This window comes from Tinamus guttatus, unplaced genomic scaffold, assembly GCF_059628265.1.
Source record: "Tinamus guttatus ecotype Peru unplaced genomic scaffold, ASM5962826v1 Tinamus_guttatus_pri_ptg000190l, whole genome shotgun sequence".
In the NCBI taxonomy this organism is placed as follows: Eukaryota; Metazoa; Chordata; class Aves; order Tinamiformes; family Tinamidae; genus Tinamus; species Tinamus guttatus.
Genome location: NW_028288724.1, coordinates 710,420 through 718,139, shown reverse-complemented (window position 1 = coordinate 718,139; position 7,720 = coordinate 710,420).

The window sequence follows — 7,720 nt, the reverse complement described above, 5'->3', positions numbered from 1 at the left end:
GCAGGTCGAGGGAGGTGATCCTGCCCCTCTACTCAGCCCTGGTGAGGCTGCATCTGGAGTATTTTGTCCAGTTCTGGGCCCCACAGTACAAGGATGTGGAACTGCTGGAGAGAGTCCAGCGCAGGGCCACAAGGATGATCAGGGGTCTGGAACATCTGCCCTATGAGGAGAGGCTGAGAGAGCTGGGACTGTTCAGCCTGGAGAAGAGAAGGCTGAGAGGGGATCTAATCAGTGTATATGAATACCTCAAGGGAGGGAGTGCAGAGGACGGTGCTGGCCTCTTTTCAGTGGTGGCCACTGACAGAACTAGAGGTAATGGCCACAAACTGAAGCACCAAAAGTTCCACAGGAACTTAAGGAAAAAATTATTAACAGTGAGGGTGACAGAGCACTGGAACAGACTGCTCAGAGTGGCAGTGGAGTCTCCTTCTCTGGAGATCTTCAAAAACCTGCTTGGATGCAGTCCTGTGCCACGTGCTCTAGGTGACCCTGTGTGTGCAGGGGCATTGGACTAGATGACCTCTAGAGGTCCATTCCAACCTTAAGCATTCTATGATTCTATGATTCTATGAGAGGACAAAGAGCAAAGGTCTCCCCTCCACACCGTATATTTTTCCTCTTCGTGTTCATTTTGTATGTTTTTTTCAGTAGAAGTTGGAAGAGGACCTGGAGCTGAGCCCCCAGCAAGGTAGCAAGGCTGCAGGTTTTCACATTTCATTTGGAAGGACACTTTCCCTTCTGCCAACCTGATGGTCATCAACCAGCTGGCCAAGTGCTGAGGACAGCCTTAAATTGGGAGTGACTCAGGGGAAAAGAAGACTCCAGGAAGAGTGAGGAGGTGATGGACTGGGATGGCAGGGAAAGGTGCAGGTGATATGAACAAAGGAAACCCTGGAGAGAACAGTGGGATTCATTACCAAGCAAAGCCTCCCCAGGGACTGATTAGAGCAGAGAGTTGGAAGCCATGATTGCAGGTAGGCAATGGCAAAGTGCAGGTGCCTCTGATGCCAAGTCAAACCTTCCTGTGTGTTACCAAGCAGATAGACCAGAGATGCCCAGTCCCTGAGTAGGGGCCTCCTTTCCACCATGCTTTGCCTAAGGATTTTGGTTGGAGCAGTATGTAGGTGGGAGTGTTCAAAGCCTAGGGCAGGACACTGACACAGGACACCTTGTGTTCCTGGGGTAAAGCAGGCAAGGAGGCCCTGTTGCCAGAAGGAAGAAGTTTCTTCTCCTGGGCCTCAAGGGCAGACACACCAGCCATGTCCAAGAGGACATAGACCTAGTTCTTGAGGAGGTTTTTGGCTGTGGCCCTGCCCTCAGCTCTCTCCCCTTTGGGTTATCCTACACTTTCCCATGCCTGTGCCTGTTTCCCTGCAGCTTGTAGACACCCAGGCTGCTTCCCCACCTTGTTCTCATTCCAGCATCTCCTCATCTTTCCCCATGTCTCTGCCCTTGGTGAGTGCTCTTTGAAACACAAAGGCATGGCTTAATCTCAAGTGCCCTCCAGGTGACCTGATGCACCACAGCACTACTCTTAAGTGACATTTTTCTTTTCTTCAAGTCAAGTCTGTACCTCAAGCTGCAGTTTGTGGCTCTTTCCCCTTCTCACTTTCTTTCCCACTACCAGAACAACTTCCATCGTCTCTGAAACCACCCTGCAGGCAATCACAGGCTCCTGTTTTCTCCCCATTAGGTGTAACAATTTAGCAGGCTAAAGAAGGTCATGGTCCTCAGCTTCTCCATGCAATTCATGTACTTACTAGGCCTGAAAAAGCAACGTCACACCAGTAGAAGGCCCTGGCTCTGGGGAGGCCATGTCAGGTGATGACCCACAGGAAAACAAACAAAAGAAATGGATTTTTCAGCAGAAACATCAACTTCTTTACACTGATCCATCTCAAACCTTGTCCTCACAGTGGGGCAGGAGGTGCTACAGCCCCCAAACACCTTGGAGGCTTGATGCTGAACTCACTTCATGTGATGAGCAGAGTTCTTCTAAAGAGAGCCCCAACTGGATGCAGTATCTAGAGGTACTCTAACGAGTACAGTGTAGGGGAGCTCCTTGTTCATGCAGTCCCGCACACTGATCTCCAGAGCATGTTGCTGGCTCACATGCAGCTTGCTGCCCGCAAAGGTCCTTCTCCAAAGAGCTGCTGCCCAGTCAGATTTTCTCCAGCCCATATCCCTGGAAGGGTTGGTCTGCCCCAAGGGCAGGATCTGGTTTTTGTCCTTACTGTAACACCACCTCTATAAAGTAGGCAGTACAATGCCGTGTAGCCAAACTGATCTCTCAAGGTGTCTTCTAGTTTTAATGAGCATCGCTACAGACCATCCTTGTGCTGGGAGGCTGTGATCCTCAAAGACCTGGTAGCTTTCCTAAGCTCCATTGCCTTTCAGATTGCCCGATTCCTCCAGTGGGAGGGAACCTACGCAAGCTCTCCCCCAGACCTTGATCAATCCCATACAAGAGCTCCTTCCATCTGAGCTGTCCCTTCACATCAAGGACATCCACCTCACTCTGCTCTTCCCCACTAACCATCCTGCCTGCGGAACTTGTCCTCTGCCATCACAGTCCTCTAGTCATGTGAGTGGTCTCAAAGCATCTCAGTTATTCCAAACATCTATCAGTGCAGTGACAGCTTGTACCTCTCCATCCGTTCCCCGCTGTGCCCTAGGCTGCATGCACCTTTGTGGGATACTGGAACTGGAGATCCTCAGCTGTGGCACAGAGAAGAGATCTGCAATGGTGCAATCTATTACCAAGAGCCAAGGACACTGTGTTTGCAATGGCCCAACTTGGCAGCAGGGACATGCTCGTGTAGAAAGCATTTGTCAGGGTTATGCTGAAAGGAGGTTCCCGCAAAGAGAGCAAAATCTGGAATGCCCAAGGTCAGAGAAAAACAGGAGATGGATTGGTCTCCTATGCATAATTAATGGCAACTTGGGCCTGTGACAGAGGTGAACCCCTCTCCAGGAAGGACAAGGTGCCACTGAAGAAGTGCCTGGACCGGGGCAGTCTGTGATTTACCACACTGAGGTCATCATTAGCCCATTTCCCTCATCTGAGTGTGGGAAGAGTTTCTGGAGAGAGAGAGCTACAAGATTTTAAGGGTGCGGCAACTAGAGCAGGGACCTTGGTGTGATGTGGCTCTCATATTTTGAAGCATGTTTGGCTGGAGATAAGGAGGACTTGGCCTTAGGCAGTGGTGGTTTCCAGTTGATTGGGTCCTGGTGAGAAACGTGAGTTGCTGTAGGCCTCTTGTCAGCAAACACTCCAAAGGGACATGGCTTTCCTAAAGGTCCCCTCCTGTATCTGCTAGAGACATGTTGTGCAGGACACCCCAGGCATCCCATATGTCCCTGCAAGTCTATTTCTGTGTCCCTGAATCAAATGCCTGCTCTGAATGACAGCACACACTGTTGGCAGTGTGTGCATGACTCTCAGCTGCCTGGTGAGAGGAGCTCTGGTGGCAGTGGGCATCTGTGTGGGCATTTCAGGTAATCCCTGGAGGTGGAGGGTGAGAATGAGATGGCCACACAGAAACACATGACAACATTGAATGAGATATAGGTGGTGCAAGGCATGTGCTAGTGTCTCCTGGCTCTGATGGAGCAGCTGGGAGACCCATATCTTTCTAAACCATGAGTTGGGGGCCAAGCGGGGAATTTCTGTGGTCATCACAAATGACCCCATATGACCACTACTGCTAGAGCAACACCCACTATGAAGCTGGGACACAAGTATGCCCCTATGATGCACAATCATAATGCCAGCTCCTCAGACTCTTCATCCAATGATATAAAGAGAGACCTGAAGAGCCATGTCAGATGCCTGGAGCATCCTGCACAACTGCATGTTTCTAGCAGATAGAGCCTGGCACCCCCAGGAAAGCCATGTCCTTTTGCAGTGGTGCTGGGCAAGTGCCCCAGGGCATCCCTGGTATCCCACCTGTACTCAAACAAATGAGCCCCACCTCTGCTTTTAGGCACAGTCTGTACTGTCCACATCCAAGTGTGCTGCTTTAAAGGTCACCACTCATGTCCCTGAGCTCCTGAAACCTTCCAGTTCTCCTCTCCATTACCCTCTTTTTACCACCGAATGACAGGAACAAGGACAGTATTAATGATTTCCACAGGGTCACTGGCTTGTGGTCCAAGCCAGGACCTTCTTCACTGGTGCATTGTCCTTCCTGGAGATCAGCTCGGTGCTGTCCCAGGCCCCAAGGTGCTGCAGAACGAGCTCAGGCAGTAAAATCTTCTCCTGCCTGGGCTGGGCAGTCCAACTCTGTTTCCCCCGCCCCGGACTCTGCAGGCTTTGCTCTCTTAGTGGGAATCTCCTCTCACCATCACATTGCCACCTGCTCTCCATGACAGCATGCCTGTGCTCTGAAGTGCAGCCACCATACATGCTGTGTCCTTGGCCCTTGGTATAACAAGTTTCACCATGATCAACCTGTTCTCTGTGCTACAGCTGGGACTCTGCAACGGAAACCTGCACGAGTGCATAAAGTCTGGGGTCAAGAGAGGAGCAGATGGAGATGCCCATCTGACGGAGACATTATTGCTAGAATAGCTGGGATGTGGTGGAATCTCACACCTGATTCCACGGCTCGTACAGTGGCAGGGTGCGAGATCTTCCAGAGAGAGTGGAGGAAGATGAGCAAGGGGGCTGCCCTTGGTGTGAATGGGCAGCTTAGATGTGTGGAGTTCTTTGAACATGAGGGCTAGAGTTTGGGTACGAGCTTGTAGGGGACAAGGGTGAAACCACAATGGGAGTTACCAACCACCCAGGCAGGGTGAGGAGCTGGGTACAGTCTCCTTGAAGCAATGTGAGCAAGAGTGTGACTCAAATGGCACCATATGCACACAACCTCCCTGCATTGGCTCCCAGGTTGTGGGGATAGTGTTCTCCAGGCCTGGCTGGCTCCTGCAATGACCTCCCAGGAGCTGGGAGAGGGCCTAGGAGGCAGCAGTGTCCTGATCCCCAGCACACGTCGGGACCTTCACCTCACAAACCACAGGAGGACTCATATCCCTCCTCCCCGCACTCCTCCCAGTGAACAGCTCCTCCCAAACAGGCTGAGGGCAGCCTGAGGCCTCCTTGTCCACCCAGACGACATGTCCCAGATGGACTCCCATCAACACTGCCAGCTGCCTGTTTCCAAATGCCTGTCCCAGGAACCATTCTCTGGACGGGACTGCTCACTTATCACAGCCACAGGCAGTGCAAGGCCAAAAGGATGGTGCCAGGCCTGTTCTTCCAACATTGCCTTGAACAAGCAACTTGTGAGGAACAGGAATGGTCAGGCCCTATGGGTGTCCCTGCAGCCAGCTGTAGGGACCAGCTTGGGAATGTGGTTGAGTTCAACATGGAGAAATTGGGTGCAGCAGCAGCGCTGGCCATCACTGGTGCTGGTGAGGCCGGGCTGGGAGAGCTCCTGGCACTTTCCCTTCTCCCAAGCGGAAGATGGGGGCTCCCATTTGCGCCCATCCCCATGCCTGCACATGTCTCCCTGGCTCCATTGTGCAGACAGCATCCAGGGCACGGTGCTCAGCCCTGGGGAAATGTCCCTCTGACATGGTCCCCATGATAGCCCTCACTGCCCTGTCCCCCCACAAACCCTGCTGGGCCCCAGCCTTGTACCACGTGAGGGTTGGTGCAGAGCCATCGGTGGCATCTGAGCTGGGAGAGAGTCTGGCAGGGCTGGCTGGTGCTCTGCCTACAGGCACTGAGGCCGGCAGGAAGGAGCTGCCCAGGCAGCCAAACACTGACACTGAAGGCGACCTCAGTGACTCTGTGGGCTCCCTTCCCTGGGCCTCCCAGGTCCCCAGTGCCTCTTGTGGGAGTGCAGAGCTCTCCCTAGCCTGGACATTCATTGCTTTAGCCCTTTCCCTTTGTGTCACTTCCCTTGAATTCCTGAAGTTCCATTCACTCCTGGGAACATGGTGCCCTTGGAGATGCCCTGTGCTCTCCTTGCGGCTCCATTTCCATCTTCAGCCCACTCATATAAGAGATACGGCCTGACCATTCACCACCTGCAGGAGCTCTGAGCACCCACAGTTGAGAACTGAATCCAACCCTTCTTCCCTAACATATCATCTATGAGACCATTGCCTGGAGGCCCTGGAAAGCCCTGAGAAAGAAGCAGACACTTTGACGGTGAAAGTCCCTGAGCACATTTTAGAATCCAACTTTGGAAGGAGAGGCCAACCTTGAAGTACTGCAGTGAGGAAATCCACTTTTATTTGAGCTAAGCCAGGACTGACACAGAGACACAAGGACAGACATATTTACAGCAGATATGGCAATTACACAGAGTGGGTTCATGCTTCTAGCAAAGTAGGATGCATTCAAAAACTTATGTTAAAAAAGCATTATAAACACAGAGAGAATGCTCAAAGCACAGAACTATCTGAGATGCATTAGGAACCACTTGTTAGGAAGGTCAGGGAGCTTATTTCTAGCACCGACTGAGAGTTTCTTTAGGGCATTCTTGAGATCCTTGTTCCTCATGCTGTAGATGAGGGGGTTGACCACTGGAGGCACCACTGCATACAGAACAGCCACCACCAGATCCAGAGCTGGGGAGGAGATGGAGGGGGGCTCCAGGCAGGCAAATGTGCCACTGCTGAGAAACAGGGAGACCACGACCAGGTGCGGGAGGGACATAGAAAAGGCACATGGAATTTATTCCATGGACCGCAGGTGCCTGCTGGATCCAGGGCAGCAGGACCTGGTGCGAGTGCCCTGCCCAGTATAGCCTGGGGGTGGTCAGGACCCCTGGAGAGCCCCAGTGCCACAGGGAGCAGCCCTGCATGGCCAGCGCGTTTCCAGCCTGGCCTCTGCACAGACAGACACGTCTGCACAGTCCGTGTCATAGCCCCATCCTCTGATCAGCTGCTCACACTGAGGGGACCTCACAGGCCCTTGGCTGGGGCTGGTCCTGCTGCTGGCCAATCGTGCATGGGGGCAGCAGTGACCTCACAATTTGCCCTGGAACCTTCAGCTGGCTCTGCCCTATCAGCAGGAGAGACAGAGGTGATGTCACAAGAAACCTCATTAACCCAGAGCCTGCTGATGGCATCAGGTCTACAGAGAAGGATGTCACCGCACAGTCATCATCAGAGCCATGTCCCTGCTTTTGGCCTATCAGGGACAGGCACAGCAGTGACCTCATAAACATGATCCAAGTCAGGTGCCTGCTGCTGGTGTATCAGATACTGAGGCAAAAGTGTCCTTGCAATCAACATTCAAGAAATCAGCTTGCAGTCGCACAGTTACTCCTTTCCTCTTCTCCAGGGACATCCCTGCTCTCCAGAGAGCCCTGCCCTTGCTGCACCAGTGCTGGCCTGCCTGGCCATTCCTGGAGCTTTCCCTGTGCTCCCTGCAGGGTCCCAAGCTGGAGGGGCTGCTCTGCAGCGCGAGAGGGCTGTGGTGCCCAGGGCTGCAAGGTAACTCCACATTCACCATGGTGACTTGGGTGGGAAGCAGACCCAGCTGGATGGGTATCACTGAATCTGACAACCTCCTACCAAGGAGTCTGTAGCCATGAACGGTGCTCTGAGCAATCACAGGCCATTTCAAATGGCTCAGACTGTGTCCAGGTGTGTGCTAGATCCAGACCTTGGTTCTCCATTGAAGGTGATAGAAACCACTCTCCAGGCTCCCTTCCCATCTGTCACCAATCATTTCATACATGAAACAGTCCCAGGTAAATAC